Genomic DNA, 15398 nt, shown 5'->3' with positions numbered 1-15398 from the left:
TTTTCTAATTTGCACATCTAATTTGCACAGTACTCTTCTGTAAGTATCTGCTCAATTCTTCTAAGTGTAGAGACACAAAATCCACTATGAGAAATATAATCAGCAATTTGGCGTCAGGCTGAAGTCAATAATATCAGGCAGTCAAAAATATGAGTACTCAAGGCCGAGATGGGCGGATCACGAGGTCAGGAGATCGAGACCATCTTGGCTAACACGGTGAAACCCCGTCTCTACTAAAAAAAAATACAAAAAACTAGCCGGGCGAGGTGGCGGGCGCCTGTAGTCCCAGCTACTCAGGAGGCTGAGGCAGGAGAATGGCGTGAACCCGGGAGGCAGAGTTTGCAGTGAGCTGAGATCCAGCCACTGCAATCCAGCCTGGGCGACAGAGCAAGACTCCGTCTCAAAAAAAAAAAAAAAAAAAAAAATAAGTACTCACTGTTTTACAAAGTACTGTATCATAATTTTTAAGTACAAACTGAACCTGGAGGACATTATGCTAAGTGAAATAAGCCAGACAAGAAAGACAAATACCACAAATGATCTCACTTATTTGTGGAATCGAAGAGTGGAACTCACAGAAGTACAGAGTAGAATGGTGGTTACGAGAGACGGACAGAAGAGGGTGGAGAGTGAAAAGGGAGATGTTGAGTACAAAAATTCAGTTTTGAAAGGAGAAATAGGACGGGCACGGTGGCTCACACCTGTAATGCTAGCACTTTGGGAGGCTGAGGCGGGTGGATCACGAGGTCAAGAGATCGAGACTATCCTGGCCAACATGGTGAAACCTGTCTCTACTAAAAGTACAAAAAATTAGCTGGGCGTGGTGGCGCGTACCTGTAATCCCAGCTACTCAGGAGGCTGAGGCAGTAAAATCGCTTGAACCCAGGAGACAGAAGTTGCAGTAAGCCAAGATCACGCCACTGCACTCCAGCCTGGCAACAGAGCGAGACTCCATCACAACAACAACAACAACAACAACAAAAAAAAAAAAAAAATAGGGGAGAAATAAGCTGCAGTGATCTATTGCACAGAATGGTGACAATAATAAATAATAATGCGGCTGAGCGCGGTGGCATAAACAATTATTATTCATCAATTTAAAAAATTAAAGGCCAGGCGCAAGGGCTCACGCCTGTAATCCCAGCATTTTGGGAGGCCAAGGTGGCGGATCACCTCAGTTCAGGAGTTCGAGACCAGCCTGTGCAACATGGTGAAACCCCATCTCTACAAAAATACAAAAATTAGCCAGACTTGGTGGTGCATTCCTGTAATCCCAGCTACTTGGGAGGCTGAGGTGGGAGGATTGCTTGAACCCAGGAGGCAGAGGTTGCAGTCAGCCAAGATCGCACCACTGCACTCCAGCCTGGGCAACAGAGCAAGACTCCATCTCAAAAAAATGAAAAAAAAAAAAATTAAGTACAAACTATTTTCTCAAGGAGGCTTCAATTAAGGCATGGAAAACACACACAGAGCTCTACCTCAAAAATGTTTATGATATTGGTATCCGAGAAGATGTTAAAAAAATGTTTATGATATAAAAATGCTCTTCAGGATTCTAAAACCATGGGGTGAAAGTTTGCTGAGGAACAGGATATTTGCAGTTTGCAAAGTATCTCCCCATAGATTACTTATTAATTACAAAGGAGGGGCTGGGCACAGTGGCTCACATCTGTAATCCCAGCACTTTGGGAGGCCAAGGCAGTCAGATCACTTGAGCCCAGGAGTTCAAGACCAGCCTGGGCAACATAGAACTGGTCTCTACAAAAAAATGACCGGGTGTAGCGGCACGTGCCTGTAGGCCCACTACTCAGGAGGCTGAGGTAGGAGGACTACTTGAGAATAGGAAGTCAAGCCTGCAGTGAGCCATGATCATGCCACTACACTCCAGCCTGGACAACAAAGCGAGACCCTTTCTCAAAAAAAAAAAAAAAAAAAAGGCCATGTGCAGTAGTTCACACCTGTAATCCCGGCACTTTGAGAGGTCAAGGCAGGCGGATTACCTGAGGCCTGGAGTTCAAGACCAGCCTGGCCAACATGGTGAAACACCGTCTCTACTAAAAATATAAAAATTAGCCAGGTGTGGGGGCGGGCACCTGCAATCCCAGCTACTTGGGAGGCTGAGGCAGGAGACTTAAACCCAGGAGGCGGAGGTTGCAGTGAGCCAAGATTGCACCATTGCACTCCAGCCTGGGCGACAAGAGTGAGACTCCGTTTCAAAAACTAAAAAGTATTTTTCTTTACCACCTTACACTATTATGTGTTTATACTATTCCGTATCTACTTACATACAGTTCTTATATTTTCTAAAGATGACTTTTTGGTTTTACATTGTATTTTACACTATTCTTTAAATCGAAGTCTTTAGATTCTTTGGATTTAAAATAAACATACCCACTGCTTTTTGGGTTTTAGTGTAAGACACTTCTTTATCTTACACACTTCTCAGGAGATGGAAAACATCTGGGTCACAGATATTCCATAATGATAACCCTAAAAGAATTTAGAAATTATGAAAAGATTAATTCTCATGACTTTTGTCTAGAACTACTGCTGTTTAAACTTTTACTCTGGGCTGGGCGTGGTGGCTCATGCCTGTAATCCCAGCACTTTGGGAGGCCAAGGTGGGCGGATCACATGAGGTCAGGAGTTCAAAACCAGCCTGGCCAACATGGTGAAACCCCATCTCTACTAAAAATACAAAAATTAGCTGGGCGTGGTGGCGGGCACCCGTAATCCCAGCTACTTGGGAGGCTAAGGCTGGAGAATCACTTGATCCCAGGAGGTGGAGGTTGCAGTGAGCCTAAATCGTATGCCACTGCACTCCAGCCTGGGTGACAGAGCAAGACTTTGTCTCAAAATAATAACAACAATAATAAACTTTTACTCTGTAGGTCTCATGAGTTTTTTTTCATTTTTCACCGGCCTTCCTAGGCCATCCCAATGTTCTCTCATATCTACTAACTTATAACCGCAGCACCAAAGCATACAGAATAATAATTGATGTTTAAAATCATGGAACAAGTTACCCCCAGTCTCCCTCATGTTCCAAAAGATGCTTGCCCGGACACATCACCTTTGCTACTGAGAAAGTATAGAGAAAAGGTATGTGGGAGGATGAGGGCGCACTGAAGACAGTAAATACATCCTAACATCGTGTTGGCTTCTTAATTTGTTACACTGGAACTTAGGTGTACCTAAAGCCACATCACCGTTACAACACTGATAACTGCCCAATAACCATTTTGAACACCTCCAACAATGAGGAACAATATTTCTTGGACTCTCAGTTTATGATAAGTGTGCCTCTGTAATCAACCAATACCATTCAAGTAAGGTACAGTGATGGTTCTGGAAAAGGAGGTGGCTTTAAATATCCACATTCAAAGGGGGGAAAAAATACATGCACACACACAGGCTGCCTTAATATCCCTGTTTGTCCAGCGGGCAATGGGACTGGGAAATGATCGCGCCTCCTCAGAGCCAATACAGTAGGAGGTGAACACGGGGCAGTGCATTACCTAATGCCCTGCAGACAGACCCTTAGGAATGAGACAGAAAGAAAAGTATTTGGAGATAGAATAGAGAACCTCCGTCAAGAGCCCTACTAGGATGGGCCAGCACTTCCTGTTTGTTTAGTGGTTCATCCTTCAGAACATTTTCTTTGTCAAAAAGGCTGTAACAGTCTGGTACAGTGGCCCATATATAATCCCAGCCTATAATCCCAGCACTTTGGGAGACCCAGGCAAATGGATTGCTTGAGCCCAGGAATTCAAGACCAGCCTGGCCAACATGGCAAAACCCCATCTCTACTAAAAAGACAAAAAACTAGCCAGGAGTGGTGGCGTGTGCTTGTAGACCCAGCTACTTGGGAGGCTATGGTGGGAGAATCACTTGAACCCAGGAGGCAGAGGTTGCAGTGAGCCAAGATCATGCCACTGTACTCCAGCCTGGGTGACAGAGCAAGACCTCATCTCAAAAAAAAAAAGAAAAAGAAAAAGAAAAAGAAAAAGAAAAAAAAAAAGCTAGGCCAGGTGTGGTGGCTCACGCTTGTAATTCCAACACTTTGGGAGGCCGAGGTGGGAGGATCACCTGAGGTCAGGAGTTCAAGACCAGCCTGGCCAACATGGTGAAGCCTGGTCTCTACTAAAACTACAAAAATTAGCCGAGCATGGTGGCAGGTGCCTGTAATCCCAGCTACTCAGGAGGCTGAGGGAGGGGAATCGTTTGAACCCAGGAGGCGGAGGCTGCAGTGGGCCAAGATCACGCCATTGCAGTCCGGCCGGGATGACAAGAGTGAAACTCGATCTCAAAAAAAAAACAAAAAAAAAGGGCTGACAGCCAGAATACAGCATTTGTAAGGCCCGATCTTTCCAACACTGCTGCCTATTCACTCCCTAGATAAGTCACCTTATCTTCACCACTGAAATTTGAGTACAGATTCTAAATACGGACACAAAAACCCACCCCCAACACCTGCCTGCTAAGTATATTAGTGTCTCCAAAGTGCCCTCAAAACACAGAATGCAGTATCTGTGCCTGTGATTTTTACTCCGACTCACAAAAATCTGGCTCGGTTTCTGCTGACTCACCTACCAGCACACACTGCTTGCCTTGTTCCTCCATGTTCCAATAGATGCCTGCTTGGGTACATCGACTTTGCTAGACAAGGGGAAAATGTGTTTGTGGAGGGGTGGGGTAGCACTGAGGAGATACTAAGGATACACCTAGTCGCATTTTTCCAATGTGAATGTCCTGAAGGAGACAGAATCTAGGTGCTGGCACGTCTATGCTTGAGTCTCAAAGATGAGAGGCTCCTACAAGCAGTTTGAGGGACTCCTATCCAACCCTTTCCACTCAACTTCCTTATTGCAAACAGACCTACCAAGCGAAAGAGGAGACGGACTTTGCTTCCTGAACTACGTAACAATCTAAATATAGCAGAGTCCTCTCTTATCCACAGGGGAAATGTTTCAAGATGCCAGCGGATGCCTGAACCCCTGGAGAGTATGGAACCCTATATGGACAGTTGTCCCTTGGAATCTGCAGGGCATTGGTTCCAGGATCTTCTGCAGATGCCAAAATCCAGAGAGGCTCAAAAGTCCCTTATATATATAAAACGGTGTCAAATGTGCATATAATCTACACCTCCTATATACTTTCAATCTTCTCTAGATTACTAACAACACCTAATACAAAGTAAATACTATGTAACCAGCTATTATACTATATTGGGTTTTTATTTGCTTTTTTTTTATTGTTCTATTGGTTTTTTTATTGTTTTTTTTCCTGAATATTTTCGATCCAAGTTTGGTTGAATCTGCAGGTGTGGAGCCCATGGCCACAGAGGGCTGACTCTGCTTTGTTTTCTTCCTATATACACAGAGCTATAATAAAGTTTTATTTATAAATTAAGCACAGTAAGAGATTAACAACAATAACTAATAATAAAACAATTAAACAATATACTCTAATAAATGTTATATGAATGTGGCTGTTCTCTCTCTCTCTCTCAAAATATCTTACTATATCATACACAACTATTTTCTGACTGTGGCTGACCGGGGGTAACTGAAACCACAGAAAGTAAAGCTGCCACTAAGGGAGAGCTCTTTCAGTAGCAAGTTGCAATTACATATGCTATTCCACATTTCAAAAATCTAACTCAAACTTGACCAATTACTACAAGGAACTATTTGCAAAAAGATGAGGCATAATTTTTCTTTTACATTCTATTCCTGCCTTCCCCATCTCTAGGCCTACATTATCCTCCCCACTAAAACCCAGTGCTCAGTATATTTCTACCAGCACACCAATGCCCAGTTCCAAAGCCGAGTTCGCAAGCATACTTTCCATTTGGGATGTTGACCTGCTTATGCCATGGTGGTACTTAATAAGCTGGTGCTCTAAGAGGCACGCTCTGGAAACTCAAGGGTTAAAGTGCAGCTAATATTCCTGGCATTCATTAGTCATATCATCTTGCTGCACACTCAGGTCTTTCTGGAGATAACAGTGTAAGGACATTGCCCCTGCGTAAAGGCCTTGAAGCTTGAGGGAGTATATGGCTAACCGAAAGTAGGGAAAAGAACCAGAAAATCTCCTAGATCAGGGGTCAGCAAACTATAGCCAGCAGGTCAAAGACAGCCCACTACCTGTTTTTGTAATGAAAATCTGATTGGAACACAGACAGCCATGCTCACTCACTGTTACATTTATTGTCCATGGCTGCTTTTGTGCTACAACAGCAGAGCTGAGTAGTCACAGATACTGTGTGACCTGCAAAGCCTAAAATATTTACAATCTGGCCCGCTACTGAAAAAGTTTGCTACCTCTCATCCTAGATGAAATCAGGACCAGCTTTATTAATAATTTGGTGGCAAATTCTACCTAAATTTACCCAATCTAAAGTGAAAAACGGTGTTAGAAATAGAATTATTTCGAGTGCAGTGGTGCAATCATGGCTCACTGCAGCCTGGAACTGCTGGTGTAAGTGATCCTCCTACCTCACCCTCCCAAGTGGCTAGGACTACAGGCCCATGCCACCACACCCAGCTAATTTTTTATAGAGATGCGGGTCTCACTTTGTTGCCCAGGTTGGTCTCAAACTCCTGGCCTCAAGCAATCCTTCCACCTCAGCCTCCCAAAGTGCTGGGATTACAGGTATGAACTATCACACCAGGCTGAGAACTTATAAAAGTAAAAGTGAATTTCAAAACATGAGCTTCTCAGACAGATTAGTTCTAAACTAAAGCTCAATGTGACTTGTCATGAGCCCTATAAACTATCACATTTAAGACCTTAGCTTTGAACTGGATCTCTTCCCTCTAATTTCGTCAGAGAAACCCTTATTCAACAAACACTGAGCAGCACTTACTCTGCGCCAGACCCTGGGTTAGCCACTGGCACACATAATAAAGCTTATACTTCCTCAGCCTGGACACGCAGTAGGATATTTCAGGAAAGAAAAAACCATGAGGGACACATGGAATAGTTCTTACAGCTGAACAATTTTACTCTGCCACTATTCTACCAGAATATTTGGTGAGTAAACTCTTGTGTTTAGAATGTGATCTTCCTAGAGTGGGTTGTGAACTCATATCTCTAAGGCAGGGTCTATAACAGAATTCAGGAAGTCTGTGAATTCAGATGAAAAAGACCATATCTCTATTTTCACTTTAGTTATGAACATAAGCTACAGCAGTAATAGAAGACTTATTAGACAAACGGATTTGTTACCAGTAGAAATCATGGATATTTTCATATCATATTATACTTGTTATATTTTGATAACTATATATCAATATAATTCAATATAACTGGTTTTCTTTACAGTTCTATGTATTTTATTTTTGCATATGAAAACATATTCCAACAAGGAACTCTAAAAGCTTTCACCACACTGCCAAAGGAGTCCATAACACAAAAAAGATTAAGATTCCTGTTCTGCAGTCAAAAAATAAAGAAACATAATCACATTTAGTGTAATTCTCTGTATATAAAAAAACTACCTGTTTTTTTATTAAGGGTTATATGCTCATTGTCTATACAGCAGGAACCATATGTCATTATTTTTGGCAGCCTTCACCTTAAAACTGGTTTGCAAGTAGTTGTGAATGTGATATAACAGCCTAGCAGATTCATGGACTCCCCTGGCTCATTGGCAGCCATCCTAGTCCAAACATAGAAAGTCTCAAACTAACATAACTTTCAACTTGTGGTACAAGAGAATTCCCAAAAGAAGGCAAGGGGCAAGGCACGGTGGCTCACGCCTGTAATGCCAACACTTTGGGAAGCCAAGGTGGGTGGATTACTTAGGTCTGGAGTTTGAGACTGGCCTGGCCAACATGGTGAAACCCCGTCTCTACTAAAATACAAAAATTAGCCAGGCGTGGTGGCGGGCGCCTGTAATCCCAGCTGAGGCGGGAGATCGCTTGAACCCAGGAGGCAGAGTTTGCAGTGAGCTAAGATTGCACCACTGCATTCTAGCCTGGGCAACAAGGCAAGACTTGGTCTCAAATAAATAAATAAATAAATAAATAAATGGAAAGAAAGGAGGGAAAAGACACACACAGAAAGCCTGCTATTAATATATATCTATTAACCTGGTTTACGAATGGTAAAACATAGGTAATTCAATTATTTACATTAATGAATAAGGTAGGTAAACAAACCTAAAAGAATGCCAAATATGAGACTCATTTCTTTTTATCTTCTGAGGTGGCGCTTCGGCACATGCTGCAAATGTAAAAAGGTACATTCCCGGAATTTACTGGCTAAATTGTAGAAAGGAATTAGGATTTACATTCTGCCACAAATAATCCATAAAGCAATTAACAAAACAAATCACATATGAAACACATGTCCAAGTACTCATTTGACAGGAATACTGTGAAGAGAGACGTTTAGGACGAAAAGCAGAAAGGTTTATGCCCGGGAAAGAGTTTCAAGGACGGAGGGAAAAGGAGATGCCAGAAGAGGCCAAGCAGATGAGCAGGAGGGTTGACAAGGCCTAGAGTCCTGACCCCTCCCTCTCCCAAGCCACCCCTTTTTCTCATGTGCTTGACGTGTGACAATGTCAAAGATGTACAAGCAGCCAGCCACAATCTTGAGCAAAAAAGGGACTCTCACGGTCCTGTGATAACTGGCAAGTACTCTGACTTCAGGGTTTCTCTAACTGGAAAAAAAAAATCCAAGAAAAAAATGACTTTTAGAAAAATGTATTCTTTCCAATCTATTTCAAGGTGACACAAACTTTGATGTGAAGGAGACCTACCTCTGCTTGATTTAGACAGGAAAATTTTTTTTTTTTTTTTTTTTTTTTGAGACTGAGTCTTCTGTGTTGCCCAGGCTGGAGTGCAGTGGCGGATCCCAGCTCACTGCAGCTCGCCTCCTGGGTTCACCCATTCTCCTGCCTCAGCCTCCCAAGTAGCTGGGACTACAGCCGCCACTAAGCCGGCTAGTTTTGTATTTTGTGAGGCGGGTTTCACCCGTGTTAGCCAGGATGGTCGATCTCCTGACCTTGTGATCGCCGATCGGCCTCCCAAAGTGCTGGGATTACAGGCTTGAGCCACCGCGCCCGGCCCGACAGGAAAATTTTTATTGGCAGAAAAGTCAGAAGGTCTGCTTCAGATCAGAGTTACGTAAATACTTAGAAAAGCGTGATGCTTGAGTAAGAACTCTACTGTTATTAACAGATACTTTGCTATTATCCATCATTAATAACAATGGAAAATTATGCTTGCTTTTTATTTGAGCATTTCAAAAACTAATTCTATCAGCACTTTCAACATCTCCAGGAGAGGTTATTCGGATCCCTAGGGAAATCCTGTCTAACCTAAAGGCTAGGCAGCTCTGAATTATAAATGGAGTCAGATGGTTTACAAACTCTATGAAATTATATATAAAATTTGGTAAGTTCACATATATTTCAGATTATTGAAGGGCTGTTTAATCGTAAGAACAGTTACCTCTGGCCATGGTTAGAAAATCTAAAACAAGAGAAAGCAATAATGCTTTCCATACATAGTCACAGGGCGAGTCAATGTTAATCTCAGAGAAAGTAACCAGGGACTGCTAAATCCAGGGCTCTATCTAACTAGATCATTCTTCCTGAGGGATCACATATTCAAAAAGCAGGTCCCCAAGGAAAATAAAACCCCACTGCTTATGGGGGAAGAATCACAGACTGAGGGGGAATGAAGCTCATTCTTTATCAACAAGGCCATCATGCTAGTTTTCAAAGGGAATTTGCAAAGCAAATCTTTTGTCCTACAAAAAGATTCATTTCATTCAGCAAAGAAAAGAGACCCCAGAGAGAGTACTGCAGAATCCCAAGCCTCTTCTATAGCCTGTTACCTTGAAGCATATATGCTGTTCTAGAAGAAATCCTTGGGTAGTTCCTTTTAGTTAAGTAGAATGTAAGTCAAGTAAACATCTAATGTGCTAGAAAAAGGTGTAACTAGCCAACTTTTTTAGCCAAGAAAAGGCTATCCCCCACCATTCTCAACTCATTGCCATTCAAGAACCTATCTGAACCCTATTCCCCTATTACAGAGTGTAGAGGCAGGAGTGGTTATCAGATTAATACAGTGTCCGATAAATTGAATGACCTCATACTTCCCCTATTATAAAAAGCACTTGGTGGCACCGTCAGTAGCACCTTCTAAAAGGAGCTGTAAGGCCGGGCACGGTGGTCATGCCTGTAATTCCAGCACTTTGGGAGGCTGAGGCCGGTAGATCACCTAAGGTTGGAAGTTTGAGACCAGCCTGGCTAACATGGTGAAACCCTGTCTCTACTAAAAATACAAAAATTAGCCGGGTATGGTGGCAGACGCCTGTAGTCCCAGCTATTCAGGAGGCTGAGGCAGGAGAACCGCTTTGAACCAGGAGGCGGAGGTTGCAGCGAGCTCGGATCGTGCCAGCGCACTCCCGCCTGGGCAACAGAGTAAGCCTCTGTCTCAAAAATAAATAAATAAATAAATAAAACAAAAAGGGCTGTAAGAGAGAAGTAGTAACATTCACTTTAATTTCATCTACATCACTAACAGCCCTAAAGAAAGGGAATGTGTAGGAAATAAAGTCAGCAGCTAAAACTTCATTTACATTACCCATAGTGTGGCATCACTCCTAGCATGTCAGGCGTGGCCTCCAGCATACAAACCACTGAATCAGACAACCAAGTACACTGAAGTCTCTCCCATGTGGCATTCCACTCACCATCACTGACATCGCGGGTATCATCATTTTGTCCACCTTTCTTTCTCATCATGTCATCATTTGTTTACTGCTATTACTGCACCAAATCCCATTCTCAGTATCTTCTTACTAGCAAGTTTCTGTACTTGCCAAATCACTAAATATCAAGATAAATAGGCTCTGGAGTTCATATCTTCCTTCCTACTTCCATTTTACTGTTGGCAGAATATTTTCTGTCCCTATCTAGAGTTTCCTTCCCAACCCTTGTTCCTACGCTCAAAGCTTCCAGTTCCCCATTAGCAGTTCCTCATACTACAAACCCCTAAATCCTCACTGCCTCTATAAATATCACTGTCCCGTTTTTTGTTTGTTTGTTTTTTGTTTTTTTGAGACAGAGTCTCCCTCTGTCACCCAGGCTGGAGTGCAGTGGTGTAATCTCAGCTCGCTGCAACCACCGCCTCCTAGGTTCAAGCAATCCTCCCACCTCAGCCTCCTGAGTAGCTGGGATTCCAGGCATGAGCCACCACACCCACCCAGTGTCCCTATTTCAATATAATTTCTGGTTCTCCCAACTGAGATCCCGAGGTTCAGCTCTCAGAGCTAGTCACCTCAATTACATTCAGGAAGCCTCCTCCAGTTAGGCCAATCTAATACAGCCTGTTCCCAATTGCATCTTTGTACTTCCAGACAGTTCCCTAGTCAGAGAATCATTACATTTTAGAACCAAAAGAAAACTCAGAAATAATCTGGTCCAATGTTTTTCAAACTTTTAAAGTACATTTTGCTTCTTACCCTTTGAGATGTACAAAATCTATTTTACATCATAATCTCATACACACATCACTCAAACAAATCACATGAAACAATACTTACCCTTGCTATGTAAACACACTGAAAGTTTCTATTCTATTCAACTTTTTAAAAGAAAAGTACAGGTTCAGGCCAGGCACAGTGGCTCACCCCTGTAATCCCAGCACTTTGGGAGGCCGAGGCAGGTGGATCACCTGAGGTCAGGAGTTCCAGACCAGCCTGGCCAACATGGAGACACCCCGTCTCTACTAAAAATACAAAAATTAGCCGGGCGTGGTAGTGGACGCCTGTAATCCCACCTCCCAGGGAGGCTGAGGCAGGAGAACCGCTTGAACCAGGGAGGCGGAGGTTGCCGCGAGCCCGAGATTGCGCCACTGCACTCCAGCCTGGACAACAAGAGCGAAACTGTCTCAAAAAAAGAAAAAAGAAAAAGAGTTCCATGCACTAAATTGGTTTCCCAGCTCAGTACTGGGAAGAAACCCGTAGTTTGGGAGACACTGAACTAGTCCAAACTTCCCACTCACTGATGAAGAAACTGTAACTCAGTGGTGAGGTCTGTCCATGAAAATTCCCTCAGGCCTGTCTGTCAATTCCAGACCAGTGTCCTTCCCACCAACGACCTTCTCTGCCCAGTCACAGCCCATCGCGGCCCGTGCCCACACACAACCCTACTTAGGGTGGCCTCGCCCACCACTGACCCCACCCTCTTCTCCAAGTCCCTGCTCTGAGTCGCAGTCCCCTCGCGGCCGCGGCTCGCGTGGCGCTCAGGGCCCCCCACGGCCACCGCCCATCGATCCCGGCCCCTCGGTCATCGCCCCCTGCAGTCACCGCCTCATCCTTCCTCGGTCCAAGCGCCGTCGCGGTCGCGCGTTTCGCATTCCCTCCCCCGGGGCACAGGCCCCCGCTGTCACCGGCCCTCGGTCACAGTGGCCTCGCAGCCCCCGGTCCCACTCGCCTCGCTGTCACTCACGCTCTTCCTCCGTCACGGTCGCCCCCCGGTCCCAGCCCCACAGAGTGTCCTCTCGGAGTCGCACGGAGAGGCGCACACCCGCGGCTCCCGCTCCCCGAGCCCGCTCCGCTCGGATTCCTGCCCGGCGCCGCGTCACGAACTAGGGAAGTTGAGGAGGTTGCGGGGAGACGCCCGGGAAAGGCAGCCGATGGAAGAGCCGGCCGGAAGTCCCGCCTACTTCCCCCACCCGTCAATCCGACCACGACTTCTTGAAAACCGCGACTCCTGACACCGTAGTTCCGCCTCCTCAGAGGCCCCGGGGACGAAGTGACCGAGCAGAAATCCCAGAGACCGGAGACGGAATGGCCCGGGTCAGTCTCCGCCCGGAACCGGAGGATGCAGCGAACACGCCTCCTTGAAGAGGGATACGATGTGAACGGGCCCAAGAGCTCGCCGGTCCGTCAAGACGCGCTGCCCGGCGGCTCCCCTGTGGCCCAGCTCGGGCCGCGTCCGCGCAGGCGGGTCTGTGCGCGGAGGTCCTCCCGCCGCACCCGCACCCCGCGCCCCGCACCCCGCACGCCGCACCCGCACCCCGCACCCCGCACCCCGCACCCGGGCCGCCACCGCGCAGCCCTCCGCAGAGACGCCCCGACCGCGGCCGCCTCGCCGCAGCATCAGCTTTTACCTGCGTGGGGATGGAAGGGGAATTTCCGACCGCCAGCCCCGTCCGCTGAAAACCTGCGGCTGAGCCACCCCCTTCCTTTTTCTGACCCAGGTTGGCTCAAATAATAATAATAATAATAATAACAAATCCCCAGGGATCCGCTGGGAGCTAGTTGGGCTGGAGTGGATCAAGACACCTGCCGGGGGGTGTATGGGAGGAAGAAACGTTCTCCTTTGCTAGAATGAACCTTGGGAAGGATCCCTTTTGATCAGTAGATGTGAGTGGCTACACAATGTTATGGAAGAAGGCTGTAAAAAATTTTTTATTTATTTATTTTAATTACCAACTGAACTGAAGTAAAAGACATTTTTAACTTATTTACTTGTTCTTTTACTTTTGTTTTTTTAAAGACAGAGTCTCGCTCTGTCGCCCAGGCTGGTGTGCAGTGGTGTGGTCTCGGCTCACTGCAGCCTCCGCCTCCAGGGTTGAAGGGATTCTCGTGCCTTGTCCCGAGTAGCTGGGATTACAGGCACATGCCACTACGCCCGGCTGATTTTTGTATTTTTAGTAGAATCGGGGTTTCACCATGTTGGTCAGGCTGGTCTCAAACTTCTGACCTCAAGTGATCTGCCCACCTCGGCCTCCCAAAGTGCTGGGATTACAGGCCACCGCGCCCAGCTAACTTTTTTGTTTTTGTTGCTGTTTTGCTTTTTTGGATTTTTTTTTTTGGGGGGGGGGGGGGGTACATCAAGAATATCCAATCTTTTGGCTTCTCTGGGGCACACTGGTAGGAGAGGAATTGTCTTGGGCCACACATAAAGTAACACTAACAATAGCTGATGAGCTTTAATTTAAAAAATCGCAAAACAAACCTCATGATGTTTTCTAAAAGTTTACAAATGTGTGTTGGGCCGCATGCAAAGCTGTCCTGGGCCGCGGCTTGGACAAGCTTGGTCAACATGCTTAACTTGAAAGTGGCTGAGAAGAAAGAGGATGGGTATAACTGTGCATCTGCTGAGGAGCCTCCAGGGGGAAACAGGATTTAAATCTGAATTTCGAATATGTCTTTGAACATGGTGGATAGACTAAGGTACCCCAAATAAGGACAGTTAGCTGGAGGAGACACCGGGGCCTCTACGGGGAACATCACTACAAAAATAAGAGTTTAGATAGTAACCAACATCAGAATCTCAGAGAGTCTTAAGGGAGGATGAATTTCCTACAGAGGATTGATTTCATATGACCCTGACACTGGACAAAGAAAATGGATGGGTGTTTGGGCTAATAAGCTATGTAAGACATGGGATGGCAAGAGCTGAGCAAAAACAGTGTGTAAGAAAGATGAAGGCAACAATTCAAAATGTAGGAAAAAGCAGCCAGGCATGGTGGCTCATGCCTGTACTCCCAGCATATTGGGAGGCCAAAGCAGGAGGATCACTTGAGGCCAGGAGTTCAAGACTAGCCTGGGCAACGTAGCAAGGCCTCATCTCTATAAAAAATAAAATTACTGTTGGGAGGCTGAGGTGGGCGGATCATGAGGTCAGGAGTTCGAGACCAGCCTGGCCAACATGGTGAAACCCTGCCTCTACTAAAAATACAAAATTAGCTGCGCGTGGGGGCACACGCCTATAATCCCAGCTACTCAGGAGGCTGAGGCAGGAGAATCACTTGAACCTGGGAGGCTGAGGTTGCAGGGAGCTGAGATGGTGCCACTGCACTCCAGCCTGGGTGACAGTGAGACTCCATCTCAAAAAATAAATAAATTACTGGCCAGTTGTGGTGGCTCACACCTGTAATCCCAGCACTTGGGGAGGCCAAGGCAGGCGGATTACTTGAGGCCACGAGTTTGAGATTAGGCTGGCCAACATGGCAAAACCCCATCTCTACAAAAAAAAAATACAAAAATTAGGCGGGCGTGGTGGTGCCTGCCTGTAATCCCAGCTACTCAGGAGGCAGGAGAATCTCTTGAACCCAGGAGGCAGAGGTTATAGTGAGCCGAGATCGTACCACTGCACTCCAGCCTGGGCAACAGAGCAAGGCTCCGTCTCGATAAATAAATAAAAATAAACATGTTTTAAAACAGCCGTGTGTGTTGGCGTGCCTATAGTCCCAGCCACTCGGGAGGCTGACATGGGAGGATCACTTGAGCCTGAGAGTTCAAGGCTGCAGCAAGTTACAGTCCCACCCCTGTGCCCCAGCCTGGGCAACAAAACAAGGCCCATTCTCTGAAAATATAAATAAATAAAGTCAAAAGTTATTTTAAAGAATGTAGGGAAAACTTTA

At 45.5% G+C, this 15398-nt stretch overlaps 1 protein-coding gene across 7 annotated transcripts in view; it reads right to left on the bottom strand.

Moving 5' to 3' along the window:
• PCYT1A (phosphate cytidylyltransferase 1, choline, alpha) overlaps nt 1-12691 on the bottom strand; it is a 49760-nt gene extending 37069 nt beyond the window's left edge. For 2 of the 7 annotated variants that reach the window (XM_009202040.4, XM_009202043.4), the window contains exon 1: nt 12473-12688. The gene's annotated coding sequence lies outside the window, so the exon portion shown is untranslated. Of the gene's footprint in view, nt 1-2391; nt 2491-8168; nt 8233-12330; nt 12395-12457 lie in introns of those variants that run through there. The other 5 variants (XM_017956142.3, XM_017956144.3, XM_017956141.3 and 2 more) reach the window with 5 other exon arrangements.
• Between the last annotated feature and the right edge of the window lie 2707 nt (nt 12692-15398).

The sequence above is a fragment of the Papio anubis genome, chromosome 2, assembly GCF_008728515.1.
Source record: "Papio anubis isolate 15944 chromosome 2, Panubis1.0, whole genome shotgun sequence".
Classification (NCBI taxonomy): Eukaryota; Metazoa; Chordata; class Mammalia; order Primates; family Cercopithecidae; genus Papio; species Papio anubis.
Note: the sequence above shows the minus strand (reverse complement) of the source record. Positions and strands in the feature narration are given on the sequence as shown.